The following is a 22,612-nucleotide window of genomic DNA, read 5'->3' on the forward strand; positions in this document are numbered from 1 at the left end:
CTCTTGAATATAACCTAATCTTGCCTCATGAACCATAGGCAGAGACTAGGATTTACAACACATAGGAAAATTGCATCAGGTCACAAAATGGAGGACAATTAGACAATACTGAGAATCATGGCTTAGTCAAGTTGATACCTATTTTTTGGGGACACAATTTAATCCATGACAATGGACCAAGATTAAATAAGAAGAAAAGGAAGTCACTTGTGTTGGAGAGGATGTGGAGAAATTGGAGCCCTCACTCATTGCTGGCGTAAATGCAAAATGACACAGAGTTGTGAAAAACAGTCTGGTGGTTCCCCAACAACCAGAAGTAGAGGCACCCTATGGCCCAGGAATTCCATCACTAGGTATATACCCCAGGGACCTAATAGAAGTGACGCAAACAGACACATGCATGCCTATGTTCATCAGAGCACTATTAACAATAGCAAAAAGACAGAAACACCTTAAGTTTCCACCTATGAATGGATGTGTAAGTAAAATGTGGCACATGCATACAATAGGATACAACTCAGTAATAAAGAAAAATGAGTTTGGAAAACATCTTGGAACATGGCCGTGCCTGCAGGACATTCTGTTGAACATAAGTCAATCACACACACAAAAGCAAATATTCCATGTTCTCACTTTTATTAAGTGACAAGTACAAGTAAAATGTTTGTTAGTTATTACTAAAGATGGCAAGGGAGGGGAGATTGACTCACTAGATAATAGACACTTGTCATTTTTTTGATGGGGAAGGTAAGATTGAATGAGGGTGAAGTGTACACAGGTTGACGAACGTAAAAAATGTCAGTAAAAATACACAAGAAGAAAGGTCCTTTAGGTAATATCTATGGCATATATAATATTGAAACAACAGCAAAAACAACCTAAATATATATATGTGTGTGTACATATGTAGGTATGTAGGCATATATGTGTAGATATGTATAAATGCGTGTATATGTGGGTATATGGATATGTGTACGCATATGCATCTATGTGACTGTATGCACTTATATTCATATATATATATGTATATATAAAATAAAGCACATAAGGGGCACAGTTACTGATACTTCTTAGACGTAACCAAACACCTCCTGGGATTAGATTTCTGGTTTTGAGGGATTAGTACTGTGATCTCACGGGACATCTCAGGCAATTGGCATGATATAATTCATAAAGCTGTGTTTTACGTCTTAGTTTGCTGAGTAGTTTCTGGGGTTTGAAAAGCTTGTCAGTGTTCTGGATCATAACCATTTTAATAGATGTTTAGTTGTGACTCATTTATATTTTAATTTGCAATTCTGTAATAACATATGGTGTTAAACACCTTTTCATATACTTACTTGCCATTTGTATATCTTTAATGAGATAACCTGTTTGGATGGTTTTCCCATTTTGTTTTCTTATGGTTGAGTCTTAAGGGTTCTTTGCATATTTTGGATACAAATTCTTCATCAGATATGTGTTTTACAAATATTTTCTCCCATTCTGTGAATTGTCCTTTCATTCTTTTAAACAGTGTGTTTTGCAGAGCAGAAAGTCTTAATTTTATTGAAGACCAGTTGGTCATTTTTTTTTTCTTTTATTGATTATGCCTTTGCTGCTGAATGTAAAAAAGTCATTGCCAAAGCCAAGGTCACAGAAATTTTCCGTTTCTTTAGATTTTAGAAGCAGTAATGTTTTATTTCTTACCTTTAGTTCTGTGATACATTTTGACTTAATTTGTAAGCTCTGTGCCTAGATTCATTTTTTTTCCATGTATACATCTAGCCGTTTCAGAACTGTTTGTTGAAGAGACTATCTTTTCTCCACTGCACCACTGTTGTTCAGATGTCACAAATTAGTTGACTACATTTTGTGTGAGTAAAGAGAACTTGAACTACTTACTGATGAAGATCAAAGACTGCAGACTTCAGAATGAATTACACCTCAACATAAAGAAAAGAAAAATCCTCACAACTGGACCAATAAGCAACATCATGATAAATGGAGAAAATATTGAAGTTGTCAAAGATTTAATTTTATTTGCATCTATAATCATTGCCTACGGAAGCAGCAGTCAAGAAATCAAAAGACGCATTGCATTCGGCAAATCTCCTTCAGAAGACTGTTTTAAAGTATTCAAAAGCAAAGATGTCACTTTGAGGACTAAGTTGCTCCTGACCCAAGCCATGGTGTTTTCAGTCATCTCATATGCATGCAAAAACTGGACAATGAATAAGGAAGACTGAAGACGAATTGATACCTTTGAATTATGGCATTGGCGAAGAACACTGGAAGAGCGAACAAATCTGTGTTGGAAGAAGCCAGAATGCTCCTTAGAAGCAAGGGTGGTGAGACTTCATCTCACACATTTTGGACATGTCATCTGGAGGGACCAGACCCTGGAAAAGGACAACATGTTTGGTAAAGTAGAGGGCCAGCAAAAAAGAAGATGTCCATCAACGTGATGGATTGACACAGTGGCTGCAACAATGGGCTCAAGCATAACAATTGTGAGGATGGTGCAGGACCGGGCAGTGTTTCCTTCTGTTGTGCATAGGGTGACTATGAGTTGGAACAGATTTGAAGACACCTAACAACAATAAAAATTCTGGGCTCACTATTCTGTTCTACTGATCTATTTGTCTACTCTTTATCCGATACCATTCTATCTTAATCACGGTAGCTTTATAGTAAATGATGTCAGGTAATGTCAGTCCTTGAACTCTGTTTTTCTTTAGTGATATATTTGCTTTTCTGGGTATTTTGATTTACATATTAACTTTAGAGTAGAATTAGTGTATTAATATTCAGAAAATGACATGCTAAGATTTTGATTGTGATTGAGTTGACCCTATAGAACAAATTGGGGAGAATTGGCATCTTAATAATTTTAAATGTTCCTATCCATAAACTTGGAAACCCTGGTGGTGTAGTGGTTAAGTGCTATATCTGCTAACCAAGAGGTTGGTGGTTCGAATCTGCCAGGCGCTCCTTGGAAACTCTGTGGGGCAGTTCTACTCTGTCCTATAGTGTCACTATGAGGCAGAATCTACTCGATGGCAATGGGTTTGGGTTTTTTTTTTGGTAGCCAGGAACACCCCACTCATCTGGTTAGTTGTACTGTAGTGGCTCCCTGTTGCTCTGGAATTTTTCTGCATGGACAATCGTACACCTGCTTACCAAGCAGGTTATTATTTCTTCCTTTCAAATCTGGAGAGTTTTTATTGCATTTTCTTATCTAACAGTGTTAGCTAGGACCTCTAATAAAAAGCTGAATAACAAAGAGAGGGGACGTACTTGCCTTGTTCCCATTCTTAGCATGAAAGGATCTAGTTTCTCACCATTAAGCAAGACGTTAACAGCAACTTTTCTAAAACGTGATTTTATCAAGTTGAAAACGTTGTGTACTATTCCTAGTTTTCTGATAATTTTTTTCATGAATGTGTGTTGGATTTTGTTGAATGCTTTTTCTACAATTACTGTTATGATCGTAATGTGTCTTTGTTTTGTCTTTCAGTGTGATGAATGCTGAATTGTTTTCAGAGTTTTACATCAACTGTTTTATTTGAGATAAATTGCACCTGGTTGTGATGTATAATTCTTTTAATACATTGTTAGTTTCAATTTGCTAATGTTTTGTTGAGGATTTTTGAATTTATGTTGATGAAAGTTATTGGCCTGTAATTTCCTTTCTAATAATGAATTCGTCTGATTTTGGTATTTGCATAATGCCGGCACCATAGAATGAGGTACAAAGTGTTCTTCGGCTTTTTTGAAAGACTTTGAGAAGGATTGATGGCAATTCTTCTTCATGTGTTTGATTGAAATTACCAGTGAAACCACCTGGTTGTGATCCTGTCTTTTTTGGGAGGTTATTGTTTACTCATTCAATATATTCAATAAATATAAGCTTATTTAGATTATGCATTTCTTCCAGTATGAGTTTGTTAGATTGTGTATTTCAAGGAATGGGTTCATTTCATCTAAGATTTCAAATTTGTGGGAATAGAATTGTTCATAATATTCCTTTATTACAATTTTAACGTCTATGGGAAATTCTTGCGTTTGAAGATCAGACCTTGTTACTTTCCCTAAAGGTAACAGAACAACAGGAGATGGAATTCTTTAGCAATAAGCAATAATTATACTTCTTTATTAGAAGTGTCAGATAGATAATATTAAGTCTATTCAAGTTACTTGGTACCAGAAAAATGTTTAACTACTTATTTGAACAGGAGTTTAAATTTAGATGGATATTTTTGAGTATATATATACATATAGATAGATAAAGAGAAACGGACGTACAGACAGACAGAGACAGAGAGACAGAGACTGGGCAATTGGTCTCCTGATCCCCGTACTACCCAAACCCACCCCAACCCTAGTATTACGTGTCTGCGAATACCCCTGTGAGCTTCAGATGGTGGGGTCTGGAGGAAAAGTAAGACAGCCTGGATGGGTGACATGACTCTGTCTCTTAGAATGGATGTTTCCACTAGGTATGGAATTCCTGGTTGAATTTGTTTTTATTTCAACAGTAAATATCACTTCATTGCCTTCTTGCATGTGTATGGTTTTGACGAGCAGTCTGCTGTAATAATTTTCCTGTTCCACTGTGAGGAATGTATTCTCTGGCATACTTCCAGATTATTACTTTTTCTTTATCTTTCAGAAGTTTTATATGATATGATTAAGTGAGTATGTGTTATTTCTTTAAATATTTCTTCTTCTCTATCTTTCTTTCCCTTTGAGATTCCAATAACATCTACATTAAATTGTTTGATATTGCCCCAAAGCTATTGGATGTTCTGTTCTGTTTTCCATACACAGTGACTTTCAGTTTAGAAGTTTTTTTCACACATTTTCAAGGTTACAGATTATTTTGTTTTACAGCTGTGCCAAGTTTACTGGTGGTCTTGTTGAAAGCATTGATCATTTCTGTTACTATGTGACTTTATTTAACTCTTGAATTTTCATTTGATTCTTTCTTATAGTTTCCATCTTTCCGCTGAGATTATCTAATACTGTAGTCTGTCTACTCTTTCCTTGAGAGCTTTTAAAATAGTTACTTTAGCTTCCATTTTTAGTTTGATAGTTCCAATATATATGTTGTATATAAATCTCACTTTGATAATTTGTCTACAAACACTTTTGTCTTGCTCTTTGGAATGCCCATAACGTTGGTTGAAAGCCAGCTATTTTGTAAGGAATAATAGATAATGGCATTTTATTTTTTATTATTTATCTACTGTAACTATTTAACTATTTCTCTGCATGGAGATGATCATATTCTACCATTGCTAGGACTTTATTGTGAAGGTTTGTGTGAATGTAATTGTGTCTGGTTTGGATTTTATTGTTTCCTTGGTTACACATGCAGAAGTTCTTTTTTGCTTTGAGCATCAGAGACTTCAGTTTTCTCTAGAGATACACAGTTGTTGTTATTTTTCCTTTTCTCTTGGCTTTTAGTCTTTACTTTGTGCTCTCCAGAGAGAATCTGCCTTTTCATTGCTCCCAGGTGTATTCCAGTGTTATTTTATTTGATGGTTTTCGGTGTTGTGGTGGAGTTTGTGCTAAGATTGTGGCTTTCTATGATCTTCTGACTGAGCCTCATTCTTAAGCAGGCATTGCGAACTTTGGATCTGAGGTATGGCCTTCCAAGTGTCCCTGTTCCTCCTCCAGAAGCCACCCTGGGTCTGGCAGGACTTCCTGACCCTCCTGCAGGATAGAGTGTCCTCGACACCATCTATTGTCTCCTCAGCTTCAGTGGATTACCACAAGTGAGCTTTGCTTCCTCTTTTGGTGCCCTTCTCTTGCACATTAAGGATTTCGTAGGGAAGAGAAGGTATATGGCTCTAGACAGAGTTTTGGTGGTGATCTCTGTCCCTATCCCAGTCTCTACAGGGTTCCATCAGTGCCCAGATAACATGGGTTCTCCCTGGCTGTGGGAGCCTCATGGTGGTGTGTGACATCACTCACCTGACCAGCTAGCCACCTGGCCTCACAGGAACATCCTGTGAAGATTGGCACTCAGTTGAGCCACTGCAACTTTTCCATTCTGTGTTGCTCACAATTTCTCTCAGTGTGTGGTCCAGCAGCAGTAAACATTGGTAATTTTCTACCTGGAGGTCCCATGTGGCCTTCTCCTCCTCCCAGGAGCACACAGCAAGGCTTACCCCATGTATTCACCCAGAAAACCCTACTTCCTGAGTCTGAGGGGAATTCTCACCACAACACAGATTTCACACTTGCCTCCTCAGCTCATATTAGCACAATACCCCAAATCAATATATAGCCTCCGATGTGTTTATTACAAAGTTTCTCTGTTATCCACAGTGCCCTGCATTTCTCAAGCAGATAATTAGAGATCACTGCCCACATCTCTCCGAGATATATTCTTAAGGGCAAAGATGCTTATTTAATCTATGGTTCAAGACTCTGGGGGCAGAGACGCAGACGTTTGCAGGTCTCCATGGCCTCACACTCTGCACATTGGGCCACACAGTGGCTAGGATGCTTTGTGTAGACTGCCTGTCTGACTGGGGTCCCCATGCTGCTTTCTTCCTCTGCCACTTCTTGCCTCCACATACTGCTGTGGGTGTCCGCCAAGCCACAGATGCCAGCCCTCCAGGCAACTCCTCCCAGTGGGAGTGGGTTTGATGAGGACACTTGTACTAGCAGCCTGGGTCAAGCACAGATCTGAAAGGGAAGAGACCAGCAAAGTTTCCCCCAGCCGTGATAGCCACACCCATCATTTCTGAGTAAGTTGAAACATTCCTGGGGCCACTCTAGCTACAATTTGCAATGGGCAGCTTGAGATATGAGGTCATTACAGAGCATTACTATGCAAACCACCAGCTGCCACACAGAAGCTGAACTCTACAAGGACAGAGCAGTTGCGTTCGCTTGGCACATGTGAAGTGAGTCTAGCTCATAGTGCCTGTGAACAAATCCTTGTTCCAGGTGTGTGTAACCTTCTGGATGATGCTTATGCTGATTAGATACAAACACCACCACAAACACAGGAATTGATTCAAAGCAGTATTTGCTGAGATAGGTGGTACTGTGGATAGCAGTGACGTGCTGTGATAGGATCTAGTGTATAGCATCTCCTCAATAAAAGCCCGTAACCTTCAAGTTGACTCTGACATGTCAATGCCATGCATATCAGAGTAGACTTGTGCTCCATATGGCTTTCAATGTCTGATTTTTTGGAAGTAGATCACCAGGTCTTTCTTTCTTCTCAGGCACCTCTGTGAACTTGATCCTCCAACTTTTTGTTTTGCAACAGAGCACGTTAACCATCTGCACTAAGTAAGGACAATGCGTTTATCAATAACCTCCCCTTTTGCCTCATTTATTCTTTTTGAAACCAGAGATTCAGGTAGTACAGATGGTAAGAACATTCCAGCAAAAGGGGCTGGAATGAATTGGTTTGGTAAGAAATTCTAGCAACAGCCTTATGGCAGATTATGGGCTAGGTCACCACCTTCAGAGATAACTGCAGGAACACACTGTATCTGCAAATGGGCAACCTGAATCCATGGACATGGCTGTGGAGCACTGTTGAAGACACAGAGTGAGGGGGTCCTAGACACAAACCTCCTTGCAGGGAGGAGGCCAGCCTGCAGAAGGTGCTCAGGAGCACCATGCACAGGGACCAGCCCAGGGCTGGTGCAGGAGGAGGACAGGTAGGGACTTCCTGCTGGGGTCTGTGGATAATAATAAAAAAAAAGTGGATAATGGTCTTGAAAAAAAATTTTCTCAAGGACTGTCCTTCACTTCCTGCTTTCTCACCATCACCTCACAGAACTCTAGAAACAAGGAAGCAGACTTTGTCCTCAGCTTGACAATCTATGAGTCAAACATTGAGCCATTTCCAACTCTTCCTTTGTTTGGGAAGAAAAAGCAGAGGACAATCTACTTCCTGCCCTCACAGGCCTTTCCCTGAACTGGAGAAATCCCTCCAGCCATTGTTGCTTCTGGTTTGTATGTTTATTCAGTGAAATATGTGTGTTCCATTAAAGCAATGGTTCAACATTCTATTCTTGCCAGACTTAGTCTCAGTGTCCTGGTAAGAGAGGCAAGAAGACACCCCTGTGGGCACAGGCCTCTCAGTCTGCTCAGGTGGTGAGACAGATGTAGTCAGGCCTAGATATGTGCTGTTCAAATAGAGGTCTGTAGTGAAAAATACACACCAGATTTCTAAAACTCAGTGTGAGGAAAATTTGTGGAATTTCTCATTTTTTAAGATTACATGCAAAGTAATAATTTTTTGATATAGTGGGTTAAATGAGATGTATTATTACCATTATTCTCATTTGTTTTTAATTGTTTTACTGTGGATACTGGAAGATTCCATATTACACATGTGACCCTCCTTGTGTTGTCAGTGAGTGGCACTGCAGTAGACAGTAGGGGCCACAAGTGGCACAGAGTGATGGGCCTCACCTGACATAAGAAGAAAAACAAAAACAAAACAAAAAGCCCTGCCATCACATAAATTTCAACTGAGCCAGAGTAGAGAGAGACCAGATGGAGAGGTTGGTCTAGATATTATGTTTATATTTCTTCAGCCAGCTTCTCAAATTGGATTTGATGTTTTAGAGATATAAGGTGGGGCTAGTCAACATGATAGAGGGAAGGACCAGGTTCCCTTATTGGTGACTCATTTGTGGGAGGTCAAGGAGAGACTAAAGCCACTGGCAGAATAATAAATGACTCTCAACTGGCCAAATATCCCCTATCATTCCTGGGCCTCAGACACCTGAAATCTGCCCTTTCCTCCCTTCTCTAGTCTCTCTGGTCCCTTGGCCTGACTGCGCAAAGTCTACAGACAGCTTCCCCAAGGGTGAACACCAGGGAGCAGTCAGTGTCTACTTGTGAGGTCATGCATTCCAAGGGTCGCACCCATAGTCTCTGCTACAAGGACCTCAACCAGTCCTGGGTGAGGTGCAGAACGACACCCCACAGATCCTGCTGTTGTCTGTAACTGCATAGAGTCCCCCAGTCGCAGGGCATAGTAATTACTCTCATGTTAAGGAGATCCAGGCAGTTTTTCTAATTGTAAAGCATTAATGTTCATTTATAATGCTTGATTGTTTTTGGTAGTTAATGATGTTGAGAAACTTTTCTCGTAGTGAAATAATCTTCTCCTTAGCAGAATGACCTGCAGGAAACAAATGTCTCTCCTCTCAGTGATCTTAGATGACAATAGAATTAAGCTAGAAATGAATGCAAATATAATTGAAAAACCCACCTGCATATTAAACCATAGCCTTTGAAATAATTCATTGGACCAAGGAGAATTCTGAATGAAAATAAGAGTGATGATGATAGCAAACACCAAAACTCATGGAATAAAGGTAATATAATGCTACAGGGAAATCTGTAGGTTTAAGGGAAAATATTAAAAATGAATAGAAAGACTGACAATCAATTACTTAAATTTCATTTTTAAGAACCTGGTGAATGAAAGTGAATTAAGCTTAAGAGAAGTAGGGAAAAGGAGTAACATATATATATAGAAATATAAATCAAAAATTTAGCAAACAATTGTATAAGAAACAAAGCAATCCAAGCCAAGTATTTGTTCTTTGTAAAGACTCGTAAAACTGATAAACCTCTAGGAAGACTGGTTTTTTAGAAAAAGCAGATGGATCAAAGGAGCACAATATATAGTCTCAGAAAAGGCTCACATAGCACTGCAGAAAGAGGGAAATGGTCATTTCAGTAAATGGTCTTTGTCAATGGATCTTATCCACGTGAGCAATAACAGAAACTACGGACTGCCTTTTCAATCCATGTAAAATGCTACCATAAAAACAGGCATTGCAGCTGGAATTTGAGCCCAGTGGGTTGAATATTAAACATACTCTGATCATTGGCTTCCAGACCTTTCATCAGTTTGTCTAATGTGCACTCATTTCTAAGATCATCGTGTAGACCAGGGTAATGCCAACAGCAATGATGAGTGAGGAATCTCAACTGTGTGAGAAAAGTGACAGCAGTGTAGTAAGGCCACAAACCCAGGCCTTCTAAAGGGGGTCAAAACCCACATGGACTGTGGGGACAGTGGCCAGCTGTGCTCACCATCCACATGACCAGCCCAATGCAGGTAAATCCCGTGGGCTCTCAGGCAAATAATTACAAAGGCAGTGGAGTGTAGCTGTTCATATATTGTGTGTTTTTGGACAGTTTGTACAATTTTTAGAGTGACACCAGGGTTGTTCCATTGCTATGGGATTTCACTTTGGAGTGGCCACAGCTTGTAAGTGGAGAGCACATTTGGGACGTGCTGGTGAAGCCACCCTTCACCCTGCACTCACTTACCACACTCCAGATGCCAGCCTGTGTCCCACTCTCCCTGGGCCAGGAGGGCTCCCCTGCTCTTTTCAAACTGTGACCAGAGAACCTGCCATGGAATCTGCCATGATTCCCTAGGGGCTGCACTGAGTGCTGAGGGAACCGACATGGGTGATGACCATGTGGTGGCTTGTCCTGATTCCAGGGTCTGGTCTCCCCCCACATCCGGAGTCTGTACTCTTCATCACACACAAAAGCTCCCTCCTCAGGAACAGGTCCTCCAGGGTCCTCACACTTTTCTGACTTCTGTCCACAACAAGGAGCACACGTGACATGATAACTCTGTACCTAGACACAGGACGGCAGATGTATATGAACACACACACACGCACAAGCATGCACCTACATGCACACAAAGGCACACATATACACTGACATAAAACACACAAGCTCACAAAGGCACACACAGGCACACACAGGCTCATGTACATGGGCCACTACCAGTCAGACACAATATAAACACACTTATGCACACAAACATACATGGGTACACACATATATGTGCACACAAAGACACAGATCATGCACATCAGCACATGCAGGCACAAACACACACATGCATTTGTGCATGCGTGCACACACACAGAGACAGATGCAGACACACAAGTACTTCTCATCCTCTCTGTATGATGCATGTGGAAATTTCTAGCACAAATGAGGTGACATTACACAGGCACCACCAAGACCCATCCTGAACCAAACCTCCATGGTGTGCATTAGCTATGCCAACACACAGGTCTGTGTGCAACTCAGTGGATGGTGCCACTGCTCTGCATTTACCCTTAAAGGGTGGTAATGATAGAACGTGTTGTATGGAATGAATGTTGTCATTAAAGGAGATTCGGTTGTAAAGTACCTACCACAATTAAGGGCATAATCAGCACCTCTTAATATTTGCTCTAGTAGTTGTGGATGATCGTTTGTGTGTTCGTTCTGTTTCCTTAACATTTTGAGCCATGACACACTCCGGTTGTGGAGAACAATTGACTCTTTTTTCTCTCAGTTATGAACCCCGCACTAGTCAAAGTCCTCCTGAGGACTGCGTGGCCCAGTTCTCCAGCACAGGGTGACCAACACATCTGGGATTTGCCCCCACATATATGGGGGCTTGGCCAGCCCAGGCAGTGATGCACACTGCACAGGTCAGGCTGCCTATGCACTCATGGGATGGGGTCCCTATCTCAGGACCAGGACCCAGCACTGGGACCCTCACTCAGACTCCCTGGATAGCCCTGAATGTGGTAGCCCTCACATCTTCTCCCCCCTCACGGCCTTACCTTGATGTCCCATTGTCCCTGCCAGGTGGCTGTGTGTCAGATGTGAGGTTGGCCCCTGAGGTTTACGACCAAGTCCATATCACCTTCCTGGGACCCAGCCCAGGGCATCCTGACCCATACCTGGTGGCTGATGCAACTGAGTGGTCTGCGGTGAGTGGGGATTTGGTCAGGGCCTGGGCAGGGAGTGGGACAGTGGAGTAGCTGGTTGGCTACTTGGTGCTGACCACCACGGGCACTTACCCACCCACCACTTACGCAGAGCTGCCGAGAGCAATGTTGTTTTCCACTTAGAAATGAGCAGCGTGAGAGCGCAGAACCTGGACATGTATTACTGTGCCAGACCAGAGAGGGGATGACAGTATGAGCCCTGCACAGACCTCCCCTATAGGGAGGGGGCCAGCCTGCAGAGGGAGCTCAGGATCCATTGAGCACAAGGGAGGCCCCAGGGGAGGCAAGAAGGGTGGGAAGGTTTTCTGATAGGATCAGGGGCTTCGTCTTAGGGCTCAACAGGAACTTCCCTTGACTGGGCTAATATTGAGGTCAAAAACTTGTTCTGTTGGTCCTGCCTACATGTGCCCCACCCCCACCTCTACCCGTCGATGAAGAGAAAGAGAAAAGCAAATCTAAAAAAAGTATGGCTTAAATATTCATACCAACTTTAGAAGACAAAAAGGGGAGTGGCTGGCAAAAAGCTACAATCTATTATCCAAATTATATGAGAATTCTCTGGTGTAATGACAAGGCAGAAGAGACTGGGGAAGTGCTCTATAAATGGATATTAGAAATTTCATATCTACTTGTAATAGAATACTAGTGTACCATAAATTGTTTTCTTTATTTTTGATTTTGAAATCCATTGTTAGGATTAACCTACCACCTTTCTCCATAATCAGAAGCCCCTCCCCCCCTTGTTTTTCTGGAAATTCTAAAAGCTGTTGTAATAAAATAAGGGCTTAAAAGAAATGATGATGTCGTAGACATCTATTTCCTGCAGGCCCTATTTCATTCTCACAACTTTACTGGGGTATAGCAGTGCCTATACAGGGTCACATCCAGAGGGAAACCATGGTTTCTTACCTCCAATCCTTGCTTATTCCTGGATTCCAGACAGAAATAGAAATCGCCCCAAGTATGTGGTTGTTTTGTTTCCTCTTTTCCTAACTACACTCCTTGTATTCCTCAGTGGGAGGGGCTCCGCACACACAGAATTCAAGGATGTGGCAGAGGACCTATGTCCTCAAACAGACTTTTAGAACCAACACCCCTCGATTTGCATCCTCAGCTTCCCTGGGTTGGGTGGTTGTGTCTTTTATTTATACTTCCCAGGCTGGGCCCAGACCTAAGTGTTGCAATATTTTCCCTCATGAATATGAAAAGAATGTGAGGTCTGGTAGGATAAATATGCATATGTCTGTGTCCCCAAAGTATCACTCAGCAACCGGGCCCCTCCCAACAGAAGCCCTGAGAACACAGCTCTGTCACCATGGACTGGAGCTGGAGAATCTTCTTCTTGGTGGCAGCAGCTACAGGTAAGGGGTCCCCTTTCTAAGGTATGAGGAGGGGGCTGTGACTACCCAAGTTGGATTTCATCCACCTCTGTTTGGTTTCAATAGGTGGCCACTCCCAGGTCCAGGTGGTGCAGTCTGGAGCTGAGGTGAGGAAGCCTGGGGCATCAGTGAAGATCTCCTGCGAGGCTTCTGGATAGCAGCTACATTATAAATTGGGTGCGGCAGAGCCCTGGACAAGGGCTTGAGTGGATGGGATGGATCAACCCCAGCAATGGTGGAACGAGATACGCACAGAAGTTCCAGGGTAGAGTCACCATGACCAGAGACACATCCACAAGCACAGCCTACATGGAGCTGAGAAGTCTGAGCCCTGAGGACATGGCTGTGTATTACTGTGTGAGAGACACGGTGTGATAACCACATCCTGAGGATAGCAGGAGTTGGGAGACTTTCAAATGTCCCCTTCTTATTTCTTTTTATTCCTTGTGGGAAGATAATGGATGGGCCAAGTTGGGAGCATTGGGCTACGTGGCAAAGCTGTGACTTTTGGCTTGTAGGGTTTCTCTCTCTCTGGCCCTCTGCTGTCCCCTCTTGTTGAAAAACCTTTGAAGCTGTGCAGTTTGGGGGTCCTTGATGGGGTCTGGAAAAGGAGACGAGGGTTGGCTGCTTTAGGTGGTGTCTCCTGACAGGAGGGAAGAGATGCTCTTGGATCAGCCTTCATCACCCAATAGATTACCCAAAAGCATTGTAATGTTACTTTTTCACAGGCCTGAGACATAGCTGAGTTTGTACACAGAACTTTACTGCAAAGATCCAACTTAATGAACTCACTAATGTTTTCATATTTTTTCCCTAGTATATTTTCTGCAACCAAGCTCACAAAGTCTGTTAATTATGCCTTTTATTTCAGAGCCTTACTTATTTGTTTTATTTTCTTCTTTTGCCTTACTGCTGGTAGGCAAAAACAGCAAGCATTTGGTCTTATTCTCCATCTTCAGAGCAAGCTTACATCACTTCACTTTTTATTATGGTGTTTGTTGTGTATTTTTAATATACTTTTTTCAGTTCTAAGCATAGGTGCAAATGATTTTTTTTAGCATGAATGAAATTTGAATTTTTTTCTATTTCTCCCTCTACTGAGAACATCATTTGTTTATCTTCTATTCTCTGTTCATGCAGTATATATATGAATAGATGTGCACGTGTGTACGTGAACATCATTGGGTGGGGGTAGTGATATAAGAGTTGATTAGTTGATGTATATATATATATATATTTATTTTCTTTTCACATTGTTGTTGTGTGCTTCCGAGCTGATTTTCCACTCATAACAACACTAGAAGGCAGAGTAAAATTGCCCCATAGGGTTTTGAAGGCTGTAATTTTTATGGGGGCAGGAGCAGATGGCCAGGACTTTTCTCTCCTGGTTGGTGACGGTTTGTATATTCTTCTGTTTTTTAGTTGAATGCTCTATTGTGGTTGTTAGATGCCATTGACTCGGCCCTGACTCACGGGGAACCCATGCACAACAGAATAAAATATTGTTCAGTCTTGCACCATCTCCATGACTGGTTGCAGATTGGATTGTAGGCCAATGGGCTGGCAGTGTGGTTGGGTGCCTGGAGGAACACAGATTGGAAAATCAGAAGCTCTCATATCTGGGTGCGAGAACTAAGGCAGAAGCTGACCAATTGGCCAGAAGATATTTGTCACTCATGCTGATGCTCTTGGTCGACGCCCCTACAAAGATGAATATCCATGGAACCAGAGAGCCGATCATGCTTGCACTCATGCCCTTTTTGTTTAGCCTGATAAGGATGATGTTCCACATGGGAAATCTCCCACTGGGCAGAAGTACCAGAGAGAGGAGACAAATGAGGAAGACATTCCAGACCAGGGATTAGAGGGTTTTCTATGGCTGATTTTCAGAAGGAGTTTGCCATCTCTTTCTTCCTAGTCTGTATTAGTCTGGAAGCTCTGCTGAAATCTGTTAAGTATCGTGACAACATGCAAGCTTCCACTGACAGATGGGTGGTGGCCGAGCACAAGGTGCATTAGCTGAGAATCAAATTTTGTCTCCAACACGAGCGTAGAGAATTCTATCATTGAACCATCAATGCCTCACTAGATATCTGTAAATTGCAATTATTAAAGTAGGTTGATACTGCTACTAGGTCGTCTGTATCTCTACATATTTTCTTCCTACTTGTTGCATCAATCACAGGGAGTAGAGTGTTGAAATATATAAGTGTAGTATAGATGTCTCTATTTCCTATTTCAGTTCCATTAGTCAGGGTTTTTATATCTTTTGGAGAATTCATCACCTTATCCTTATGGAAGGTACCTCTTTATCTCTGTAGTCTTCCTTTCTTTTATGTCCTCTTTGTCTGAAGTTAATACTGCTATTCTAACTTTCTCTTAGTCCATGTATTGCTGTTAAGTATTTATTCATCTTTTACCTTTAACCTTTCTATGTGTTTATATTTAAAGTGGCTTTCTCATAGATGGAATATATCTGGAACTTATTTTTTAAACTAATATGACAACCTAGGTTTTTAATTGTAACATTATTATTTATACCCTTGCATTAAAATCCACATTTGGCTAGTTATTGCTATTGGTTAGATTGTTTGCTCCTTTTTTCTTCTTTTTTCTGCTAACATTTTCTTTAATTAATCACTTCAATGGTAGCACATATAGCTTTTCTATTGACTTATTGTTCATTTCTTATTTTATTAAATTTTTGGTGGTTACCATAAACTTTATAATAAAAATTTTAAACAATAAAGTTATGTTTTAAACACTAAATTATGATTCTATTTCAAATAATAATACACCCTTCTACGTAGTATGGAGAGGAGCCCTGGTGGCGCAGTTGTTAAAAACACTTGTCTGTGAACAGAAAGGTCAGCGAATCAAACCCAATGGCCACATATTGGGAGCAAGATGTGGCAATCTGTTTTTGTTAAGATTTACAGCCTTGAAAACCTGATGGTGCAGTTCTACTCTATCCTACAGTGTCGCTATGAGTTGGAATTGACTTGATGGCAATGGGTTTGGTTTTTACACAGTGTAGTGTCCCAGGGTGGTATAAACTATTTGAGCATTTGGCTGATAAAGTTTAGCATTGCAATTGGGCATTCTTACTTATTGTGTGTCTGGATCTGACAACCTCTGGAAAAGAAATGAGAACATATGGGCAACATTCGTAGTGATGGAAGTACTGACTAAAGCCCAGCCTTCAAGTCTCAAGCCTGTGTCTCACACAATTGTTACAGTTTCTGCAGGAAGTAGGGTATGACAAAGAGCGGGAAACACTGTAGCCATGTTATGGGAAACTCAGGAGAGAGTTAGTTACCATTTGGTGGGGAGGGGCTTTATGTGGCACGGCTTGAGTGGTCTAATCCTTCCCTCAGTGAGTTCAAGACTCTGGCTGAGGCCGGTCTTTAAACACAAGTGTCTCCAGTTTGTGCCATTCACACCCCATTTAAAAATATTTTATCACACAGTGGCTTGTACTTAAACTGGTTTGTGGGTGGACTTTATAGATATTCTTGTGGTTAAACTTGAACAAGTCAGGTGGTCCTGCATTCCAGTCAATATCTGGAAACGATTACCTGGGTGAGCATGGCTTCAGCGGTCCTTGGCACACGGAGGAATGGGGACATGGCTCCTGCATCAATGGTGACATAAGGGTCACTCCATGCTCTGCAAACGTTACATTGGACTTGAAATATCCCCAAAACCCATAGGGGGGCTGGGAAATGAACTTTCGTGTCCACAGCAACCTGTAAGGACAAACTGGCTCTAAGGACAAGAACTCGTATAAATGAGCACTCTAGGCCCCCAGTCCATAAGTCCATGTTGGATCCAATCCCTTCTAGAAGGCCTGCATCTGGGAACTCCGTGTACTGTGGCCACTTTTTATAAACATTTGAGTTTCCCCACTCACCATTGCTGTTGGCATTGTGCCGGTCTACATGTTGATCTTGAAATGAGTGCAGGAAGACGAACTAATGATGGAATCAGAAACTAATGTATGTACAATGTAAGGTCTAGATGCCAATGACGGGAATGTGTTTAATACTCCATTCACAAAATTCAATTCCAATCGCCATGCTTGCTTTATAGCAGCATTTTACTCGGATTGAGAGAAATGCCTTCCCCTACGTGATGGAGGTGTGTGAGCAGGGTCTGCAACAAACTGGTCCTTGCGCTTCTAATTACTCTTTCCCTGTAGGTCATCCATGAGGTACGGTTGGTGACAATGAGGAAGAGAAAGTGAGGGAGCCTGAGAAGTGGACAGGACCCCACAGAGTTATGTGTGACCTCAGATCCATGTAGTAGATCATGCCCTGGAAAAACTTACACCAAGGTAATAGCTTGACTGCGTCTTTAAAGGTGGGGGAACCTGAGGTTTGCAGATTTTGCATAAAGCATCAAGGTGCCTCATGGCAGTTAGGATGGACTTGACCATTGTATCACGTGATATCTGGCCCCAAATCAACACAATCAAGTGCCCGCACATAGAAGGAATTACAGTTCAAGAAGTGTCACTAGAGCCTCTACCATGTGTCATACAAATGCCCAAAGAGCAAGGAATGCCCCAGTGGAGCACAGTCTCTGGATGTCTCCAGAGCTCCCAAAGCCCCCTAGACACCTCTGAGGTCATGGTGTATAGAGATGGTGCCAAGTGAAGGGACTCTAAGCAGACAGAACCTCCCTGCAAGGAGGCAGCTGGACTGAAGTGGGCACTTAGGACCCACTAATCTCAGGGGACCAGCCCAGGGCAGGTGCAGAGGAAGGCTAGGGAGGCTTTTCTTCTATGCATCTGGGTTTTCCTTTTTTCAAAAAATGATATAAAATAAGAATTTGACAAGGGCTGCTGGTGTTTCTATATCCTATTCTCTCAGGAGTATTCACCTAAAAAATAAAGCAATGAGCACCAAGTTTCAGAAGTAACAGGATCTGGAGGACAGGCTGTTTCAATTAGTTCAGTGGGTCCAGAATGATGAGAGAGACACTGATCACAGGAATAAGACATTTGGATGTTAAACCCAGATCACGGCACCTGGACTGAGTGTGTGAGGGTTTGGGTCAAATGTGGTGGCAGGTATACACATCCAAGTTTATCTCAAATCCACTAGTAAAGATGAGGAATGATGGGGGTGAACTGAATATACATAAATACAGTACAAAATTGTGTTATGTGGAGTTTAGGAGTAAGACCTAATCTTGCTGAGAACACAGATTCCTGGAAAATATTTTGAAACAGCTGAGTTAACAAGAACCTCATATTATTCCTATTATCGGTGATATCAGAAGCATGGCACAGAATGACTCATTACAGGACTGAGCTGAGAACCAAGAGTCTTTTTTATTGAACAGCCTGAGGCTCAGAACACCCAGGCAGGGGCTTGTGGGAGTTTGTCCCAGTTGAGGAGCAGATTTCTCAGCTGCCCATGGGTATTGCAGAACACTCCCGTGTGATGAGAACAGCGCTTCGCTCAGAGTTGCTCATGTGCTGTGGATGGTCCCTGAGGAGACCAGGATGAAGTCATCACAGCCCCGTTGTGTTTCAGAAAAGGTTCAGGTGGTCTCTGAACCACTCAAAGGTGGAGTCACAAGAAAGAGCATGCCCCCTGCGTATTGTTTCCGTCAGGTAGTAAGAGCTCTATCTTCACAGGGTTTATTACAATGCAGGGGACACATATATCACCGAGGATTAGGACTTGTACCCTCAATGTCCCATTGTTACATGGTCCTTGTGTCTTTTATCTTCTCTTTCTTAGGCAGGGCTAGGAGTGGAACAATGAAATATTCTGTCTCATTAATATGCAAATAATGTGAAGTCTGTTAAGGTAAATATCTATATTTCTGACTATTTTACTGTCCAGGATGTCTTTGTGTTTGCAGGTGTCCAGTGTGAGGTACAGCTGGTGGAGTCTGGGGGAGAGGTGAGGCAGCCTGGGGGGATCCTTGAGACTCTCTTGAGCAGCCTCTGGATTTACCTTCAGTATTTTAGCTACTAGATGAGCTGGATTTGACAGGCACCAGGGAAGGAGCTGGATTGGGTTGGACAAATTAGCCCTACTGGTGGTAGTAAGTACTACGCAGATTCTACGAAGGGCCAGTTCACCATCTCCAGAGACAACGGCAAAAACACACTGTATCTGCAAATGGACAGCTGAAAAGTCGAGGACATGACCCTGTATTACTGTGCAACTCACACAGTGAGGGGGATTCAGTGTGAGCTCAGACACAAACCTCTCTTGAGGGAGGGGACTGGGGGTCAGGGGGCGCTCATGACCAGGGAAACACAGGACTCAGAACCAGGGGTAGGTGCAGAAGAGTTTAAGGGCTGGTTTCCTGTTGTTGTCTGGGGATTGTTCTGCATCTTAGAGTTTTCCCCAGGGAATCTTTCTATTTTTATGATTCTGTGCCTGTCCTTGATATGTGTTAATTCAAAAGTTGTATTATAATAGGAAAAACATTCTCACATGCAGAAAATGCAGTCTTTCTCTTACAGAGGGGGAAGGACTGTGCCAGCGTCCCCAGGATCGGAGTTCCGATGAAGCTCAGGGGAACCTGAGGAATCTTTTCCAGTCAGACTCAGGGCAGATGGAGACCCTGGATGGCACCAAAATTTAAGCGTTTGCCTGCTAGCTGATAGGTTGGCGATTTGTACCTATCCAGTAAGGCCTTTGGAGATAGGCATTATGATTTCCTTCTGAAAGGTCAGAGTCAGGGCAGAGACCTCAGTGGGATTCCCCAGTTAGGACCCTCTTAGGTGTTCAGGTTAGAGCCCAGAGGGTGGCTAGGTCAGTGTCAGTAACATATAATAGCTGTATGAGTCACACATTCCTCCTGCCCACAGGGATGTGTGCACCTCAGAGTCAACATGGTCTGGACTCTTTTTTGTCCTAGTCTCTTTTCTTTCTCTCTAGCTCAGCAAGGTCACCTAATTCTTGGTTGTGGTGTAGTTTATATTTGCTAATGTGGTGGTGTAGTGGTTAAGTGCTATGGCTGCTAACCAAAGGGTCGGCAGTTCGAATCTGCCAGGCGCTCCTTGGAAACTCTACGGGGCAGTTCTACTCTGTCCTATAGGGTCGCTATGAGTCGGAATCGACTCGAAGGCACAGGGTTTAATGCAAGCATGTTTATGTTCTCAATAACATTGTTAAAGTTGTGTGTTAGTCTGCGTCCTCCAAGATGCAAACACCAGGATGGGATTAAGTGTGTGGATTTTACTGGGGGAAGTATCTGTGTTAGAGAAAATGTGAAGGAGCCTGGGCACACTGGGGGAGCCATCAGCCCATTCTGCAAGTCTGACCCTGAGGGAAAGAGAGAGAAGGAGAGTTGGGTGGAACTTTCCTAAACGTCTCTGCAGTCCAAGAAACGTACAGGGAGGTCAACAGGTGTCCTTGATCCAAAGTCACCCTTCAGAGAAACAGCCTGTCTCTCGGAAATGGACATGACTTAGCATCTCTGCTGCTGCTCGACCTTGGGTGGGGGTAGCCCTGAGGAGTTAGGCTTCTGCACAAAACAGGTGATGGATTTCAGAGCACAGCGTTCTCCCTTGGTCCATTTCCCTTCCTGTAACTGAGGAAAGGGAGGGGCATTCTCAGGGCTGATGCGGTCTTCACCTTTTTGTATGAGAAAACGTTCTTATTGGATTCTCTTGGCGAGAAGCATAGATGTTTAGGATGTGTTTGTTTTCTGGAGTGCATTGACGGGGATGTTTCCTCAACTAGTGACAGTCTCATGTGTAATAATATCAAATCTTGCTTCTCACCAACACCCTGTTCCTCTTCTCTGGGAAATTCCATTATGTGCCCTGAAGACTGTCTCACTCTACCTTCCTAGTGTTTTTTCTTTTTTTTTCCCCCCCTGTTTTATTTTATTGTGTTTTTGACGCTAGTTTACACATCCAATTAAGTTTCCATTTGACAATTTCTGGCCAAACTGTTCAGTGACATTAGTTACAGTTTTCAAAATTTGTCAACATTCTCTTTGTGTTCTGGTTGTTCCATTTGCAGTACTCTAGTTTCTCTTCCCTCCCTCCCCATTTCTCTTCTCATGTTTGCTTTAGAGTGATTGTTGACCTATTGGTTTCATATAAATGGTTTTTTAATAAAGTCCTGTACTCATGAGCACTATATTTTGTGTGTCAATCTGTTATTTTGCTAAAAGGTGATATCAAGGAAAGTTTCAGTTCAAGGTTTAAAGAGTATCTCAGGAGGATAATCTCAGGGAGTCCCCCAGTCACAACTGATTCAATTAGTTTGGGTTTTTTTTTTTTTTAAGAATTTGAATACTATTCTGTATTTTTTCTCCCATTTTTTCCAGGTCTATCGAATGTGGCCAGTATCAGAACGGTCAGTGTTTGTACCTCGGCACTATCTAGTTCTCATCCTGTCTCAGTAGATGAGGCTGTTACTTGTGCAGAGTGTTAATCCTGGAGACTAGTTTCTTCTGAGACTTTACTTTCCTACCTTCTCTTTTGCTCCCAAGAAATAGTTGTATCTTAGACGGCTGCTTGCAAGCTTTTTAGACCCCAGATGTTACTCACCTCGCTAGGATGCAGAACATGAACTTTGTGGTTCCAATTGACTGAGTTGTCCCATGAGACTAAGGACCTAAGCCTTCAAATGCAGAAAACCAATCTTGCAAAGTGTTTGGTTATGCATGAGAAGTATCTGTATTTGTGTCCTCTACAAATATATATGCATGCACACATGTATGTATAAGGACATATACATATAGATACTTCTATCTATGCACACATGTATACTCATCTGCACCTACCTGCAATATATGTATATATGCATTCATACACTCATTTTTTGTTATTGTTGTTGTTGTTGCTCACCCTCAGCATGTATTTGGTAACCAGCAACAAACCTTAGTCTCTGTGAGTTCTATTTCTAACTGTTTAAGATAATGCCAGATTTCCAACGTGGTTGTACCATTTTACAATCCCACCAGCAATGTATAAGAGTTCCAATCTCTCCGCAGCCTCTCAAACATTTATTATTTTGTGTTTTTTGGATTAATGCCAGCCTTGTTGGTGTGAGATGGAATCTCATTGTAGTTTTAATTTGCATTTCTCTAATGACTAATGATCGGGAGCATTTTCTCATGTATCTGTTGGCTGCCTGAATATCTTCTTTAGTGAAATGTGTGTTCATATCCTTTGCCCACTTCTTGATTGGGTTGTTTGTCTTTTTGTGGTTGAATTTGGACAGAATCATGTAGATTTTAGAGATCAGGCGCTGGTCTGAGATGTCATAGCTGAAAATTCTTTCCCAGTCTGTAGGTGGTCTTTTTACTCTTTTGGTGAAGTCTTTAGATGAGCACAGGTGTTTGATTTTTAGGAGCTCCCAGTTATTGGGTTTCTCTTCATCATTTTTGGTAATGTTTTGTATTCTGTTTATGCCCTGTATTAGGGCTCCTAGGGTTGATCCTATTTTTTCTTCC

General features: G+C 42.1%; 1 pseudogene; it reads left to right on the plus strand.

The window, feature by feature from the left end:
• The first annotated feature begins 13,107 nt into the window (after positions 1-13,107).
• LOC100662135 (uncharacterized) lies at positions 13,108-19,904 on the plus strand (annotated as a pseudogene).
• The last annotated feature ends 2,708 nt before the right edge of the window (positions 19,905-22,612 follow it).

The sequence above is a fragment of the Loxodonta africana genome, chromosome 21, assembly GCF_030014295.1.
Source record: "Loxodonta africana isolate mLoxAfr1 chromosome 21, mLoxAfr1.hap2, whole genome shotgun sequence".
Classification (NCBI taxonomy): domain Eukaryota; kingdom Metazoa; phylum Chordata; class Mammalia; order Proboscidea; family Elephantidae; genus Loxodonta; species Loxodonta africana.